The sequence below is a fragment of the Eptatretus burgeri genome, chromosome 2, assembly GCF_056783735.1.
Source record: "Eptatretus burgeri isolate ZD-2024b chromosome 2, Ebu_testis_v1, whole genome shotgun sequence".
Taxonomy (NCBI): Eukaryota; Metazoa; Chordata; class Myxini; order Myxiniformes; family Myxinidae; genus Eptatretus; species Eptatretus burgeri.
The window spans coordinates 81,946,219-81,964,975 of record NC_140962.1 but is presented as its reverse complement, the minus strand read 5'-3'; the positions used below and the strand labels follow the sequence as shown (position 1 = coordinate 81,964,975).

The following is an 18,757-nucleotide window of genomic DNA, read 5'->3' as shown; positions in this document are numbered from 1 at the left end:
CATCGAGCAAGGAAGCAGCACGTACTTTAGGATTTTAAAATCTTTGGTATGACTCAGTTGGGGTTTAAACCACTGATCTCCCAGACTCAGAGTAGACATTAATCATTATGCCACTGAGTCTGGTATGGTAACGTTATCAACTTGAAAAAACACTTTGACCTGGTTTTGGTTTGGAGAAGCCAACGATATCATAACATACTCCTATTTGTAGAAAATGTTTCTCTGGCCTGTAGAAGAATCAGTGAAGCCGCAAAACGTCAAATTATTGGGATGAATAATGATGAGATGTCCTACAGAACTGGCTTTGTGCTGCTGGGTACAAAGGCGGGGGATGCCCTCCCCTCACCCCAAAACACAAAGTAGCCCACTGTGTGCAGGGAAGGTCAACACTGCAATCTCACATTCTGGAGGAAGATCCATTGGTTTTATGAGACCTGATTTCTCCTGCATGCAACTGATGGTGGAACTCAGGTTTTTCGTGGTGACTGAATGCAGACTTTGGCAATGCTGAAGGCTGCTTTGCACCAGGAATGGCAACAGCTCCCTTTGGATTTTCTCTTGTGGCTTCTTCAGGGGATGAGAAGGAGGGCCGCAGCAGTAATGCCTCATTCTAATGGTGTGTAAACACATTACTGACCTTTTGAGACATGCATTCCGTTTTGACATCTTCAGATGTCATTATTGATTGGTCTTGAGTCGACTTCAGCAGGCAGATTCTAAAATAATTGTGTTTTTGGTGTAAAACAGTCATTTCAGACATCCTTATTTTGTGATTATAAAAAAATCAACAAAACCACTGAATTTGTCTTGAGTCATTTGTCAAACATGCATATTTTACAAATATATGGTTTTATTTTTGTTAAACGTTATGGTTTCTGAATGTTTTTCTCAGTTATTACCGTGATCCAAGAAAACAACTCTTTGCGAAATACCATGGGATCTTTAAACACCATGACCGACAACCGAGCTACAAGATGGGTGTTGCCTTTTTATGGAAAAAGGATTAAAAAATAAAAACATGATAACTAAGCTAAGTTTGTGTACTTCAGCCCCAAGACCAAAGTACATGTTCAAAGTTTGTTAAATGAATACAAATGCATTTTGGTCGAAAGGCCAAGGCTGATAGAGTCAAACAAAAACACGTACAGTTCGTATATCCCAACCTACAGGACCAGAATGCATGGTCATACCATAACCATTTTCGGTTTGAGAACTAATGTTCATTACCAGTACAAAGTGGATCCCACTCAGGAATTGAGCTGGCTTGCTGTTTCTTGTGGTCCTGCAATCACATGGCACCTCTAAGTGTCGGATTTAGGCATAAGCTAAACAAGCTACAGCTGAGGGCCTCACAATCCACAGGGGCCTCAAAAAATGTGTGAACGAGGCCTAAAAACTGCGACCTTGGTGCGGGAAACATCATGACAAAAAAATCGCCATTAAGCCTTCCTAATGCAAGGCGGTGGTACTTCCCAGAGTTTCCAAAAGTAACCTGGGTGTTGCCAGACCGTCGACCACCTAAAATCAACATATTAATCAGTATATATATATATATATATATATATATATATATATATATATATATATATATATATATATATATATATATATAGTTTTTAAATGCCTTGTGGAGCAAAAAAAGTTAATTTGTAATTTTTTAATAAGCGGCCTCCAAGCTTTATACAGCTTAGGGCCTCACCAAGTCTAAATCCGGTAATGGCACCAATTTACTGTAATGGTGACCATGAAGCCATGTGCCACACCAGCACTTGCTGCAAATATTTTGCGTAGTATGTAAATCAGCCCTTAATACGAAAGATACAATGACAACACACTCTATCCTCAAGTGGTACAGAAGAGATGCTTCATGCTGTTCTGTTAGTCAGAGTAACAAGACTATTTTGGATCAAACAAATGGCTGGAAATTTTTCACCTGAGTCAGGAAGGGCAGTCAATATTTTGAAATGCAAACGTCTCTTGGGAACTGAAGGAAGGAAAGAGAGGGAAGGAAGGAGAACATAAAAAAAAGGAATGTATCAAAAAAATGTTTTGCTTATGCATTATGGAGATGGTCACCTGTGATTATGGATGCAAGAACACCAAATTACAGCTTAGCTTTCTTTATCAGCTCAATCTAAAAAGTCAATTGTCTTACATTACAAGAACTGCATTTTCACAGAGATTAATGCTGCAGCTGCTTATCACAATCTTCTTCTTGTGTATGGCAGCTCTCATTTTGTTGGAGCACAACTATGTCACTGATGCTGTGCCCCTATAACAAGACACTGGTACTCATTTTGCCAACTGCAGAAGGATGACAGGCTGAGTCAACCCCACCTGGTGTTAATTCGGCAGCCTACAAGGCTCAAACACACGACCCTAAGATCCCCAGCTAGCCACCTTAACCACTGAGCCAACACCAGGCTTATCACAATCTCAACTCATATATGCAGCATATAATGGGAGGTGAATCTTCCGCTGGAAGCTGCACAGTCATAAATCTATTTCTCTTAAGGCTGCTGCCAAGTCATATCAAAGAGTTTTCTGACAACTGCTTTCAGAAAACTGAATTTTACTAGCAGCTGTCTTAAATCTGTCGTGCAAGGGCGAAGGATGATAAACAGTCAGGAACCTGTGTAACAATACCTGATGGTTAAATCACTCTAGGAATGAGATACTGCAGTTATCTGACTTCCCTCCATAAGTGTCAGGATAGCCAGGAAATATACACACTTGCATCTAAGCTGTCTCGCCTGGGTTTGAATCTTGGCCCTGCTTTAAACTGTCAGACTGGTGTCTCTCATCCAGGAAGAAACTGTCTGCTCACTTGTTACAGAAATTCACATGCAAAATAACAAACAAGAAAACTCATTAACCAGAACATTGACTTCAGACTGGGTGTTCAACCTGCCAGCGTTTAGTTGGTGGACGTTAAAGACCCCACTGTATCCTTCGCGAAGAGGTGGCAACCTTTCACTGATACCCTGTAAAAATTACAATTTCTTGCTCACGACACGGGGCACTGCATCACTGCTACAGCCACTCTTCCCAGCAAATGATGCTACCTACAGCGACGTGCTGCCTACGAAAGAAGCAGACTTTTCTTCATCCCTCGTCCTTTAATATTCAAACACATGTGGCAACGAGAAAGGCACTCAGTAGAGCGCACACCTCCGCTAGGCTGAACAGTTTACGTTTTGTACCCCACTGAGAGACCCGATCTGCATCTGGACCTTAACCAAAGTCGAGTCGGCTTGTTCTTATCACACACTAACCTGCGCACCAAGTTTCGTCCGAATCAGTTCAAAAATTTGAGATATCATACAATCATGTATTGTTTTTGGTCCTATCTCTCAAAAGTGAAGAATCACTTAAAATTAAAAATGATCTTATTCTGATTTTTCCCAAAATCGAATTGATTTGGCCTCGTCACCTGTCCACCAAGTTTCGTCCCAAAACCTTTTGAGATATCCTACTCAAACAGACAGACAAAAACATAGGGGTAAGAAAATAACCTCCTTTATGGAGGTTATCTTCTCAGACAGACAAAAAAACAGCCAACCTTCAGTGGTGGAGGTAAAAAGATCTTTAGTTGTGCGAACGTGTCAAGGATATTTTAAATTGTCTGATATTAAAAGACTGCGATAGGAATCATCAATCCATGTAGTGTTGGTTCGAGTAATCACATGACTGATGATTTTGGTGATTCTTGGATGAAGCAAAATTGAATATAGCATGCAGCATATGAACTTGCAATAAAATTTTCGTTAATATGCTGGCATTCTTCATCGAAGGGAGGGCAACGAGGACACAGCAGGAGAACAAGCTGGATACTAGCTCAAACACAGCAAGAAGAGGAAGGGGAATACCAGAGGTGAAAAAGAAATGGAACAAAACAAGGAGCTTGTATCGGCTTGATTGTCGATGCACACTCGGTCCCCACCATTTTATCGGGTACACAAGCCAACTTACCGAGATAGTTGTCATGGTAACATCATTGAGCCAATCACAGCTATGATTAAATGAGGTTGAGATAATGTCATGAGGAATTGAGCTAATCACCTCTCGCAGGTTCTCTCACCACATGCAGAACGGTGGTCTTTGTAATCTACCGTCTCCTCTCCGGTGTTGCATCCCCCACTGCTCTGTCTGTGATCTATCCCACCGATATTTCCGCAGGGCGCTCAAGGTCTGCCAAAAAAACCCCTTCCGGTGAAACTACCAAAATCGAGAATCACTGCTCACCTTCACTCTTTCATTCCTCTATTTTCCTGCCTCTGGGACAAGCTCCTGCACCCTTCAATGCCACTACTCCCCCCAGGTCTTCAAAACAGCTGTTCACCACCATGTCATATCTTACATCGTCCAAAATCTTGATCTTTACTTCCCCCGTTAATCCATCCCAAATCCACTCCCTTTAAATTCCCTGTTTTCTTTCCTGAAAGTCCCTGTAGTGTCCATCTTGTTTACCCCGTGTACCCCACCGCTTCCCTCTACCTTCCACAGATCTCTTGATGTTCCTGTTCCTCACTGTTGTTGTGCTTCCCTCTCCCATTGTCTCCTGCTCCCTTTGATATACTCGTGGGCCTGTTGGACCAAATTTTCATTGGTCTTCACAGCCTTGTTGCATACCTGCCTGCTGTACTGCTCAAGCATTAGCTTGCCTTTCACCAAGCCCAGATGTGCTTGGAGCCAAGATGTGCTTGGGATTATATGTTCGTTATTATTATTGCCACATGATACTACTATTCCTATTTTTGTTGTAAATATTATTTGTGTTAATTAATATATGCCTTGTTGCAATGTTATTGTTATATATTTTGTAATTAGAATACTATGCCGTGGTCGAAGAACGTATTAATCTGCTTCAGAAACTTTACCATGGCGTGCATTTAAAACATGGGAATTCTAACGGATTTTTGGAGTGCAGTCGTGTCTTAAAGGGTATACAGGATCTACAATCTTCGGGGTCTTTTGGGTCCTCTAGAAATTTTGTGGGTCCTTGGGAACTTTTTGGTCCTCAGGAACTTTTTGATCCTTGGGAACTTTTGGGTCCTTGGGGACTTTTTGGATTCTTGGGGACTTTTGGGTCCTCAGGAACTTTTAGGACCTTTGGGTCCCCAGGGACTTTGGGGTCCTCGGGGACTTTTAGGACCTTTGGGTCCTCAGGGACTTTAGGGTCCTCAGGGTCTTTATTTGTCTTAAGCATCTTCAAAGTTCTAAGGGATCTCAGCAGTCTAATGGGTCAAAATGTACATTCCAATAGCATGGAATTTATGAATAGACGTATGTACTTAATGGACAAAAAGAATGACACACACACACACACACACCTCATCCATTTATAGTAGATGTTCTGTGTGTTCGCTCTTATACAAGCCTTGACCAAGTATACAAAAAAAAATTATGAGTATGAATGGGGGATGACCTGAGCAGGCAGTGAACGGTCATGTGGAAGCCATGGAGGGAAAAGTGGCATTGAACAGACTGAGGAAGTCGGTTCGACAGGCGTTCATTGTTCAGTTGTTCCTCTTTACTTCATCATCAGTGCATTGACCTCAAAATCTGTTCAGATTTTCGAGGAGTCTTGAAAACACTTCTTAAAAAAAGTCTCATATGGTGATACGTGCTCAAATTTGAGTTGTTCGTTCTTGATGTACAACTTTCATGAGTAAAGATTTTGTCTGTCTGTCCTTTTGCATTTTCCTTTTTTTTCACTTTAGCTTTCCTTATTGTGTCTTTCCCATTTCTATTTTTTCTTTGCATTTTGTTTTTTGGCAGAACATGATTGCTCAGAGCATAATGCACTCACTTCTATCGCTGATCTGATGAGATTTCTCACAGATTATGAGGTGACTACAAATTATCGTCATTTTGCTCATTGCTCTTGATGCTTCGATTGAGGGGGAATGCCAAGCCAGGTGTCCCATCTGCTGACACTTGCTTTTATTGTGAAATGAATGACAGCATTTCAAAATGAGTCGACTATTGTGTGCTCATACTCTGTCCAAGTACATATTCCTGCCCTAACAATATAGAGAGCAAAGTTCTTCCAAATTATGCAATCATTAGCTAGTTGTACACATCTGATTGATCTCAGCTGTGGATTGGCAAGATAGATCATGTAATGTATGGTCCTCTCTCTGCTGTGTAATTCTACAATGCATTCAAAACAGAATCTGATCCAATTAGAACTACTTCCTGATACAATACCACATACAGGACAAGACGGTGATGGACCATGCCAGTGTTTGAATGAGACAATAGTCCATTTGTCATCTGTTTAGACTCTCTTGGGGATGTTAAACATCACACACTAACGTTTGCGAAATGTGTGACTGTGTGCTAGTTTCCTGGTCAAAGTTTTTTGTGTGGATCAAGCAAGAGTTCACTGCATTGCCTCACTCTTGTTGGTCTCCAATTCTTCTGGTAGCTTCATGAACCTTCAAGGGTTTTAAAATAATGTCCAATAGATCAGGTTGAATATTTAAACTTGATAGTACTATAATTTTTCATGTAACCCCCCCCCCCCCATCACCAGCACACCGATTCCAAAGTCATTGTGTTTCTTGGTGTAAAAAGTGTCATCGTTGTGTGATTTAAAAAAAAATAAAAAATAAACAAAATCTTGAATTTGTTGAGTCATTTGTCGAATATATATATATATATATATATATATATATATATATATATATATATATATATATATATATATATATATATATATATATATATATATATATTCTTGTCTTTCCCTGATCATCCTGATTGCAATGATCCTAATCCCAAATTATTCTACTTTGTCCTTCAGTGCAATTCTATCCTCAACACCCAATTTTAAGTACATGATGCTGCGTTTGTCTTTCTCATTTCCTCTATCTCACCATTGCACCTGCCTCTGTTGTCTTACTTTATCCAGATAACCCCATTTACCTCTGCCTTGCATTTACCACTGCCACTCTCTTTTGCTCTCTCCGTTTCTGCGTCTTCTCATCCTCGACCACTTTTTACACGCCTCTCCAATTGCTTTTTCAGAAGATTGATGATGGTTTCTCAACGCCTTTCGATCTGATCGCTCCAACATGGATCACGGCACTTGCCATTTATCATGCAATTAGTGGTCCCTGTGGACCTCATCGTACATCAGATGCCACACGCTCCCAGCCTTTGACAGGCTGGTGGCCTTACACACTCTGAATGCTCCATAGAACAAACACAATTCCACAAGCGTTATCATTTTAACTGCTTCAACTGAGAATGGGTTGATGAAAGACACCATGTAGATGGCATGAAGATATTGGAATGTCACAACCTGCCACGATTTTCATTTCTTTAAATTCATTTTTCCTGCATTCATTTTGATGGTGTTGTTGTTGATATTTTCTCTCATATTTATAGAGTAGCAAATATCAACCATCGCTTTGCGAACGGGAATGCTAGAAGGGGGGTGAGAAAAAGAGGGGGGAGAGTGAGAGAGTAGTGGAGGAGAGTAGTGGGGGGGAGTAAGAGGGGGGACAGTGAGGAGGGGGAGAGGAATAGAGAGAGGAGGGAGGGAGAGTGAGGAGGGGTGGGGGAAGGGAAGGCAGCGAGAGGTGAGAGGAACAAAAGGCAGACATGCGGTAGACTGCTAATTACTATTCATACTGTCTCATCAAAATGATTCTGCAAAGAATAACAGTGAAGTTGGAAACAAAATAACGTCTGAATATCTATTTTCTGCCAGTCATACTATAAATACCGCCCCGAGACAAATACCAACTGAACATGTCAGAGATAAATACAGTCTGGAGACAAACACCGCCCGGACACGTCCGGAGACAAACACCGCCATGATATTTCAGCGGACAAACACCGCCGGATGTGTCCAGAGAAACACTGCTCTGACACATCCGGAGAGAAACTCCCATCCGGACATAAACACCGCCCAGCCACATTCGGAGACAAACACCACCCGGACACGTCCAGAGACAAACATCGCCTGGACATAACAACCGCCCAAACACATATGGAGATAACCACCGTCCAGCCATAACCACCATCCGGAAACATCCAGAGACAGAGGGGGCGGGGGGCGAGGGGGGGGAGAGAGAGAGAGAGAGAGAGAGAGAGAGAGAGAGAGAGAGAGAGAGAGAGAGAGAGAGAGAGAGAGAGAGAGAGAGAGATAGAGAGAGAGAGAGAGAGAGTGCTGCACTGTATTGGGAGGGGGTAGAGCAAGGGTGGGACAAAGAGAGAGATAGAGAGAGAGGTGGGGGTAGGGGAGTCAGCAGAGAGAATATGTTATGCTTTATGAACAACACACACACATACATTAGTGCTTGGCTGATATGGGCAATTTTTTGGGAATCGGCACAATAGTCAGTGGGATTAATGACTACAGTACGTATTGTATACAACCCAAAAACCTTGAGTAGCTTTCATTCATTGCATTTGCATTTATGTGGACATTTGAAGGTGATGTGCACAAACATTATTCTTTATAAAAAGCTGCGTGTGATGGGTGCAAAAAAAATTTGGCTCAGTTATTTCGAACACATGTTAATACGCCAAACGGCTCAGAAATCTGGTGTTATCAAATATATTGAACTTTTGCAAAGCAAATCCGAAAATCAAATGCTTGAGAAACATTCGGGAGGACAAAGGAAAACCTGATAAAACCTCCATAAGATACAGAATGAAACTTTGCCACCATGGCACCCGTAACAGGCATGGCATGCCCACACACCAGCGGAGTGTCCCTACAGATCCAAATCTTTCCATATGTACCATGTCCGTATGCGCTGTATACTTACTTCTACCTTGTAATAACTGTTGACTGTACATCCCGATGGGGACACAAACTATACCGCTATTAAGTCGGGCTATCGGAAAGTAGCTTAAGCACACAAGCAAGCACTCCAATGGAATGCCTGGCTTGGCAAGCGATTACCAATTGCTGTCGATAAACTTATGCACCTGGAAACCCCCAAGCAATGTCCGAATTGGACAAATGAGCACTTTTTTATAGCGTCGGAACTGCTGATAAGTTCAGTTCTGGAGCTTAAATTTTGTAATTCGGCTTAGTTTAAGAGATTCTCAAGGTTATGGCATGTGCGGAAAAGACATAAAGGCACGAACACTGGTGTCTCCGGGCGTTTGTAAGCATTACAATGTATCCAGCGATTTGAAGGTATGATGAACAGTGATTGGTTAATATGAGTGAGGAAAATTAAAACTACCAATAAGAAATTGTTGTGGCCTGTTCCAAATTAGGGCAAGGTTGAGCAGGCCAAAAACATGGCGGCTTCAGACCCCAGTGAGGTTACCCAGCAAACGCCTAAAGACACCATAGAGAGCAGTGACCGTGAATGTGCCTGATAAAGGATATAATTTATTAAGGGCGTTAATTATCTTCAAAAGGGGCGTTTCAATTAACCCAAACAAGCAATTTTCACTCCCGCACTTTCTTGGAGTTCCCTTGGTATGCATGCAGTGTTTCAGGCAGTGAGGTTTCACGGTTTTGGAGTTATGAAGAGACACACACATTGACATTTATCGATATGTGTAGGGTGGTGGGCTTGAGGATCATGAGTTCAAATCCCACTTGGCTGTTGAATTAATACCAGATGGGGCTGACTCTGCCTGTCATTCTTCTGAGGTCAGCAAAATGAGTACCAGCTTGCTGGTATCCTGTGTTGGAGTGGTGACCCATCCAGGATTGCGCCCAATAGCCAAGGAGACTGCTTAAGCAGCAACAATACTCTGCACAGAGTATGGTCCCAATGGATGGCCACACACACACATATATATGTATACTGTATATATATATATATATATATATATATATATATATATTTTTTTTTTTTATACAATATACATATATATATATATATATAGCGTGTCCCAAAAAAATATACAACTATTAAAATGCTTCGTTTGATCCTAAAAAAGCAGTAATTTTGTCACTAATGCTTCATTTCTTGTTGCAGAGACCCTGAAGTTTATTTTGATACCAAGCAAGCACCAGAAAAATGCCAAGACTGACCGTACAACAACGGACGAAAATTGTTGAACTTTGACACCAGACGAAAAGTGTCATACATGTGCAACGTCTTTACTCGAGACATTTCGGTATCCACTTGCGCCATGCATCAAACTTTCGGACAATAAAGTGCACCATCGTAAAGTTTACCAATGTGGGAACCATCTGTGACCTTCACAAGGGTCACAGTGGTCGGAAGAGGACAGGTCATAGTGAAGAAAATGTGGAAATGGTGAGACAGGCGGTCGTTCAGAGTCCAAAAAAATCGATTCGACGACTTTCTGCCGAGACAAACATTCATAAGAGCACAGTTCAGTGGATCCTTCACCAAGACATTCATGTCTTTCCATACAAAATTCAAACGGAAACGGTGCTTACTGATCAACAGAAATGCAAACGACTAGACTTTGCAAATTGGTTCTCAGGAAAGTTGGAGGAAGATGCAGACTTCCTCAAAAAACTTCACATGATGGACGAATGCCATGCTCACTTGTCCGGGGAGGTAAACAAGCAAAACTTTCGGTACTGGGGAACTGAAAATCCTGGGAATGCATCAACTGAACTGGTGCCTCGATCTTTTCTCAAAGTCACATGGGGTGGCGGTTGGTTGGTCTGGGATAATTCGTCCATACTTCTTTGAAGATGACCAGGGACGCACTTGCACAGTAAACCAGAGGAACTATCGCGAAATTATTCAGGAATTCTATCTGCCTGAGCTACGTACTCAGGCCCGTCGGAGAAACAACCTGATCCAGATGAGAACCCAGTGGTTCCAGCAGGATGGGGCACCGCCCCATACAGCCAGGGAAACAAGGCGTTTTCTCAACCAACATTTTGAGGGCCGCTTTATCTCCCTCTACGAAGACATTGAGTGGCCACAGTATTCCCCTGACCTTACTCCTCCAGACTTCTTGTGGGGGTATCTCAAGGACAGGATCTATGGAAACCCTAGACCTCAGACTCTTGATCAGCTGAAGGAAAACATCCACCGAGAAATCCAGAACATTTCTCAGGAAATGTTTCCCAAAGTGATGGAGAACATGACAACGCGTTTGCAGGCAGTGGTCGGACAACGTGGAGCCTAGGTCGAACATGTGGTCTAAAAGAAAACAACGATTCTATACCAAAATTTAAATTTTGGTGGCAATTTTGACATTGGTACAATAAACTTCAACCTTTCTATCCAGCCATATATCTTTAAAAAAAAAAAAAATGTTCTGACCACCATCCTCTTTGCAGATGAAAAGTTGTATATTTTTTTGGGACACCCTGTGTGTATATATATATATATATATATATATATATATATATATATATATATATATATATATATATATATATATATATATATATATATGGATTGGAACAATTGCGGTTGGGAATTATATCCACAGAATGCATATTAAATAAGCACTCCAACCTCTAAGCCTGGTGTTAGTTTAACGGTAAAGGTGGCTGCTTTATGATCTCAGGGTCTTGAATCCAAGCCAGTGTCATTCTGTTAAAAAAAACATCAGGTCGATTGACTTTGCCTGTCATCCTTTTGAGGTCGGCAAAAGGAGTACCAGCTTACTGGGGTCATAAGCCATCTGAGCACCCTGAGTTTGAGTGGTGACCTGTCCAGGATTGTACTCAGCCAAAATGAAACTGCATCGGCAGCCCTCTGTGCCTCACGGTGTGAAGGGAATGGTATATTTTACTCCAACCTCTAGCTCTACCACACAGCTCAACGTTTCAGCCAGCAACACAGGGTTTAACCGTGTAGCCACGAGCCTTTGTCAAGAGCAAATTTCCTGTTAACCTCCTACAAGATATACCTGGGTTGAGGGGGTGGGCCTAATTAGTTGACCAATCAGTTTTGTTTGTGAAACCTCATGACAAAGCACCAATTATACTATCGGCCAATGGCAAGGTTGTGTTGTAACTGCTGGCATCCGTGAAGGAGGTTCATTAAAATTGCTTCACCTGAAACCACGTTGTGTGTGTATGTTTTTTTTTTTTAATCCCTCCACCGGTGTATAAGGATAATATGCATATGCTTAGGCTACAGTCTCCTGCAGCTAGAACATTCACGTTATTCTACAGGGGAATATGGCCAGCTCTCAATTCATGTTTGACAACAGCAGAGATTTGTGGGTGGTTGCATTCAAAGGCCTCCCCGTGTTCTGTGATGCACTGGCCAAAAGTCCTTCCGGTCTCACGAGGTATTTTTAGTTTGTTCGCAACAATCATGGACAATGCATATGATGGACCGTTGATACATCACACTATGAGCCACAATGGAACGTTATTTCGATGGATTTTTGGTGATCCATATACTCTGGAAGCAACGCCTTTGTTGATATACAGGTGCTGGTAATTCACGCTCGATAATCTTGCTGTTCTTTTTATTCTTGCGAGCAGCACATTTTTCCTTCTTGGTTGGATCCTTGGCTACATGTTCATAAGTGCTGGTATCAGTCAATAACTCACACAGTTTGTCCTTGTATGTGGAGTGGCCCATTAACACTGTCTCACACAGCCTTTGTCTGGCAGGACAATCACAAACAGTGAAAAATTTTCATTATAAAACCCTAATTATCACCTAATTTTATTGAATTGTATACCAAGCAGTTCATGTGCTTCTCCATGCACGTCAAGTACAAACTACTTTGAGGTGAAACAAAACAACCAGGTGAGCAGTTCCCAAGGGCAAGGGTGAATCGGATTTTTTAAAAAGGATGTCTGCATTGCAACTGCGGGCTAAAGAAGATATAAAAGCTTCAGCTGCTCCAACAGTGACCAACATATTGTGCACTTAAAATCCCTATGAGGTTTCTCAAGTATCTTTTTTTAGAACATTTGGTGGGTAATAGTCTTGTCTTCCTTGTGAAGAAAATGACCCACATATTCTTGTCCTTGCTACCAAAGGGAGCACCACATGGAAACACAACTTGTTAATGAAACGCCACCATGACGTTATCCATAATCACCTGCTCAATTACTTTGAGTGCCTGTTGATAGCTTTCCAGACCATTTCAGAAATGAACGTTTTTTGGATCACAGCTTTAACCAAAATAGTTAAGCATAAACAAGTTGTTTAGCCTCTTATAGACAAGCAAATGTTCTTGTAATCAAGGTGCAAGTGATAGCAAATGTGGTATCCCACTGAACTTGCATACTCAAGCAAGGAGAAGCAACGAGTGGGCACTTGATGGGAATTATGCGAATATGCATGCTGCATGAAAGAACAAAAAGGTTGCAAACGTATTTCCCATGCGATAAGTGAGATTTTTTTTTGTGTTCACTCGGTGTAAAACTGTCATTGAAAAACGATTGTGTGAAAATGGTTTTATTCATCGAGATTCTCGACACAAAACATGTATATTATCGAGCAGAAGTTTGCTTCTAAGAGATTCAAAAACTGTCTGATACCCCAGAATATTACATTTCTTTTCCAGGCACAGGACATGGTGAGAATTTTTGAGAACTCAAAGCTTCGGGTTGTTCGCTTAATGAGCAGTGCCATGGCACATCAAAAGAGTGAAACTGAAGTCTCAAAGCCAAGTGTGTTTATCACAGTTCAGACTTTAGTTGTCATCCCTTTTACATGGCAGTGTCATCACATTGTAATTGCTATCCGAGCTGCAGCAAAATTTGAGGTTGAGAACTTGTCATGCAGTTGAATCAGGAAGTTTTAGAAAAAACATTTTGGATCTGGAAAGGTAAGGTTTCTCCCATCCTACCTGCAATGTTATGCTTCATGGTAACTGCTCATTGTAGAATAACTTTGCAAGTGGGATGGAAGATATAAATTATTGTTATGAGGTATTTGGGTGTTGCATTATGAGAAATGTTTTCAATTATTCTGTAGAAGTCTTGGCTGATTGAGTGGCTGAAAGGTTTTTTTTCTCTAATGGCAAGGCTCACGGAAGAGAAGAGTGACTGAGACTAAAAAGACCATAAACTGACATTGGAGAGTAAATCCACAGTTGGACACAACAACCAAGGGCATGAATGAACATAAAAGAGGAGACAGGGGAGGAGGAAACAGTTACCTGTAAGATGGGGGGGGGTGATGATGATGATGATGATGATCTTCATGTGAATGGGTGGGAAGGACCCATACGGTTAATTGGGGTATTATGATTGCAGGTAGGAATGGGGGACAACAAGAGATGGCAGTGCCTGTTTGCAGGAAAAAAACAAAAACTCTACAATCTTGAGGGTCATGGAAGTGCAAGGAGACAGAGGGTATGAGCTGACCTGTTGGATGGCAGGACAACTCTTGGACATAATAAACAAAGGAATGGACAATCAGGAAAATAGGAGTGAGATGGATATATAGAGAGGGAAACATTGCATGTTAAGAGGGTTGAATTAAGAAGATTAATTTGGGTATTAAAGATTGTGGGTAAGGATGGAGAGTGACATGTGATCATTATGCACCACCTTCTTGAATCCCTGGAGAGATCAGTGGGATAACACACCTTCAGGAAGGCAGTTCAAAATATGAGTGAAGTGAAGAGCAAGAGTTAAGGTGTCCAGTCAGCTTGGCATTTGGAAGTTTAAACAGAAGGGGATTAACTGGGAGAATGGATTTTTGGGAATGATATATCCTCAACACAAAACATGTATATGAACAAAAGGGCATGAAGGCCTGGACATATCTCTCCAACAACTCCAGGATGACAAGATGAGATGAACATGATACTGGTGGTTGTATTGACAAAGTGGTGAAGCAGGTAATGGACGATTGCAAGGAAATTACTCATTACAAATTAATATACAATAGGCACATTGATAAATATATAGCTTCTGAATTCTGTTTCCAAAACTTAACACATGCTATTAGCTGTGATGTCACTGAAATTGGATAACTACTTGGCAACTTTATTGATTGGAAACATTGTCACAAGCATGGGAAAAAATTATCAAACTGATCTTGAAATAGCACCAGGAGTGTTACTGAGGGACTCAAGGATAATAGCTAACCGTTTGTTTGACCATCGTGTCACATGCAGTTATGATGAAGTTCTCTGCTTCATAAAGTCAGCCACAGTAGCTTCAGCTATTGATCTCAGTCAAGAATAAATACCGCATGCTTAGCATGGTTTAGTGAAGGTAGTATGTGACAACTTTGATGCAGACAAACTTTCTTAACAGAAAGTTATCAACCCATTCCCTTGCAATGATCATCACACAACAAAGGAGTGAGGATGACACTCATAAGGATAACCATCACAATCAACAAGGTGCCCCTGATCGATCTCATCTGTGAAGATCTAATACATCACAGGATCACTTCATGCAGGACAAGCTTGTGGTCACCACCAGTGACCCTATGCCAGTTTAGATCAGTACAATAGTGTACCTACCAGGTTGTAGGACATTGCTATGTCTCAGGAGGGTGATACCCTCATTGTACAGCAAATCGCAAGTGTGGAGGTTCGTAGAGGACTTTGGTTTGGATGATAAGATATTTTGGTCTTTTGTTACATTTCTGTTATATGGTGATATATCCTGCCCTAACATGATGGTTTCTCCAGCCCAGGATGAGGCAGTGATTGATATCAGCACTACTGTAGAATGCCACAAACCAAGCCACACCCTTTATGCTGGCATAATATGGTTTGTCTCGATGTCAGTCTATGACAGAAGCCCATCAGAAAATGTGGTCATCTGAAGTGGGTCGGATCATGGCTTGCACCCCAAAGTTCACTTCTCTTCCTCCACTAACGAAGCCTCAGAGAGAATGTGGCCCATACAAATCTCCAAGTTTCAGTCTGGAGAAATATCTCAGAACCAAACCCACCAGCGGTGGATCCAACTACAAATGGTTGGTCAATGGTCATGGAAAGAGGTTCAAAATCCCTCATTCTGACAACTGTCCCTGACGATATCCAGCTAGCCCCAAAGGAGTTGTGTTAAAACTGATAAAATGCTCTTGGGGAAGTGAGATGTCACGCAAAACACAAAAATGTTGTTGTAACATTTCCAATTTGACGTGCACAGTTTTCAGCTCATGTCAATGAGGCGAGATGTGCATCAACGACCGCTCTATGCAAACCAAACAAGCAGAACATGAAGATGATTGAGTATTCTCGAGCTCTGATGCATTCATGCTCGAGCAACATTTTTGCAAATACATAGTTGTTTAAAAAAGAATGACGTGATCTTCATATCGGTAGTGGTCATTTTGGTCATATACTGTACACTGTACAGCACATGGCCACCATCGCAATTTTTCTTTTTTTTCCCAAAAAATAGTGGTTTCAATGAACATTCCATAACTAGAAACATTAAAAAAAAGACATTTCATTTGTGTTTCTATCTTATCTTGTTGCAGACATAGGAAAATATGTTAATTTATAATTGATTTTTCAATTCCGTGAGGTTTTTTTGTGAAAATTTTCATTTGTGTTTCTATCTTATCTGGTTACCAGAGACATGAAAACTTGTTAGTTTTAATTTGATTTTAAATTTGAATTTCTCAAATTGCCCGAAGGTGGCAACTTCACACCAACCTGGATATAATTATGCACATACAAGGAATAGAAGGAAATCAGACACAGGAGGAGGCCATTCAGCCCATCATGCCTGTGTGACATCAACACCACACTAATTAATCAACACAAGATCCAAAGAAGAAAATGAAAATTTTATTGTTTTTTTTTTAATAGTGTTTTTGTGGGTTATTTATTAATTTATTTTTAAGTTTTGCAGGTTTTTTTTCTTCTCCTCAGGGGAGGGGGGGGGCATGGGTTCAGTTAAGAAACATACATCAACAACTACACAACCCCCCTTGACAAGACCCCCACCAACAGCACTCTGTACACATGCACACAATCACCCATCAATGCTCAAGCTCCCAAAAAGTCCTGCCAACATCCCTATACCCCTCCATCTCCATAACTTCCAGGAACCTGTTTAATTCTAATTTAAACTTATCGACTCTTTCTGCTGTCACTATCTTTCCAGGGAGACCATTCCATGCATTAACTACTCTGACTAAAAGTCCCCTCCCTGCGTTACTACCCTCTTAACTCTCCTCTTCTTCACTCTCAGGCTATGGCCCCTGGTCCTATCACTGTCTACTCTGTTGAATAATTCATCTGCACTTATTTTATCTATACCTTTCATTATCTTAAACATTTCCATCATATCTCCTTGTAACCAACTCCTTACCAGTGTATAAAGCCCTGTCTCCTTCAACCGCTCCTCAAAGCTGAGTCTAGCTGGGCCCGGAATCAATCGAGTAGCCCTGCACTGAACCCTCTCGATGGCATTCCTGAGTTGTGGTGACCAAAACTGCACATAATATTCTAGATGTGGCCCTCACTAAATTCCTGTACAATGGTAACACCACCTCTTTTGATTGATAATTGATCCCCCCTCCGAATACAACCTAAAAGCCTGTTTGCTTTACCCATCGCTGCCTGAAATTGTGCTGCCTGCTTACCTCCCGTATCTTTTACCACCCCCAGATCCTTCTTCTCTGTGACACGCTCCAAAATTACCCCTTGCACCCTGTAATCTCTATTTTCATTGTTCTTTCCCATCCTCAACACCTTACACTGTCTTGCGCAGGTTAAATTCCATCTGCCAATCTTTTGCCCAATCTATACAAGTACCAATACTTTCCTGAATCTGATCATCACCCCCTCTCCTATCCACTTTATCTCCAAGCTTTGCATCATCTACAAATATGGAAAGCTCCTCTTCACCCCACTATCCAAATCGTTGATGTAAATAATCAAGAGTAATGGTCCGAGTACTGATCCCTGAGGTACCCCGCTACTTACGTCCTCCCAGCAAGACATCTTCCCACTCACAGCCACTCTTTGCTTCCTACCACGAAGCCAGTTTGCAATCCAATTGGCTACCTGACCAACCAACCACTCCACAAGCCATCACCTTGACTAACAACCTCCGTTGTGGTACCTTATCAAATGCCTTCTTAAAGTCTAGATATACTATGTCCACTGCCTTTCCCTCATGAACCCAGGCACTGATTCATAGAACTCTAAAAGATTTGTTAGACAGGAACTAGCTTTGGTAAACCAATGCTGACTACCTTTAATTAGCTTGTATTAATTTGAATGGTTCCTTATCTGGTTCTAAAATAATGTCTCCAATGCCTTCCCCATAACTGAAGTCAAACTAACATGTCAAAGATAAAAAAAAATCAATAGAGAAAAAGATTTTAACTTGGAACTTTGTGTCAGGCTGAAAATTTTACCTGTCTGCTGGTGGATGAAGACATCATGAAGCTCCAGAGGGGTTGTATCTGTGAAGTAATTGCTGTGATGGGACAGAATAATACCCTTCAAATCATGAGCCAGGGAATGTTTCACCCATGTGCTCTATCATGCACATTGCACATTTCAGGTGACATGTTTGAAGATTGTTGATGGCGACAAGGTACAAATTGTTACGGATTTGGGTCGGTGTAGGCCACGAGGGGAGTTCGCCTACACACTTCCTGGCTGATGACCCTGAAGCCGACGAACCTCAGATAACTTCGCAGCATGACGGGTTGCTAAGTGACCAAATACGCCATCTGAGACGCTAAATTTAGCGAGGGTCCAGCACCCAAATTTTGCTTCACCTTACCAGCAAATTGATCACCCCAGTTAAGGACTGCACTCTCCAACACTCCACTGCTATCAATCAAAACGGCTGAGAAATACCGTAAGTGTAACATTGGCTAATGTGTAAACATAACGAAGCGACGTGGCTGAACTACCTGTCACTAAT

General features: G+C 41.4%; 1 long non-coding RNA gene across 1 annotated transcript; it reads right to left on the bottom strand.

Moving 5' to 3' along the window:
- Nucleotides 1-537: 537 nt before the first annotated feature.
- Nucleotides 538-18,676, bottom strand: LOC147032427 (uncharacterized). The gene is made up of 3 exons (XR_015052063.1): nt 18,240-18,676; nt 1,934-1,984; nt 538-1,282 (listed from the first exon to the last, which is right to left on the bottom strand). It is a non-coding gene; the product is annotated as an uncharacterized LOC147032427 (long non-coding RNA).
- Between the last annotated feature and the right edge of the window lie 81 nt (nt 18,677-18,757).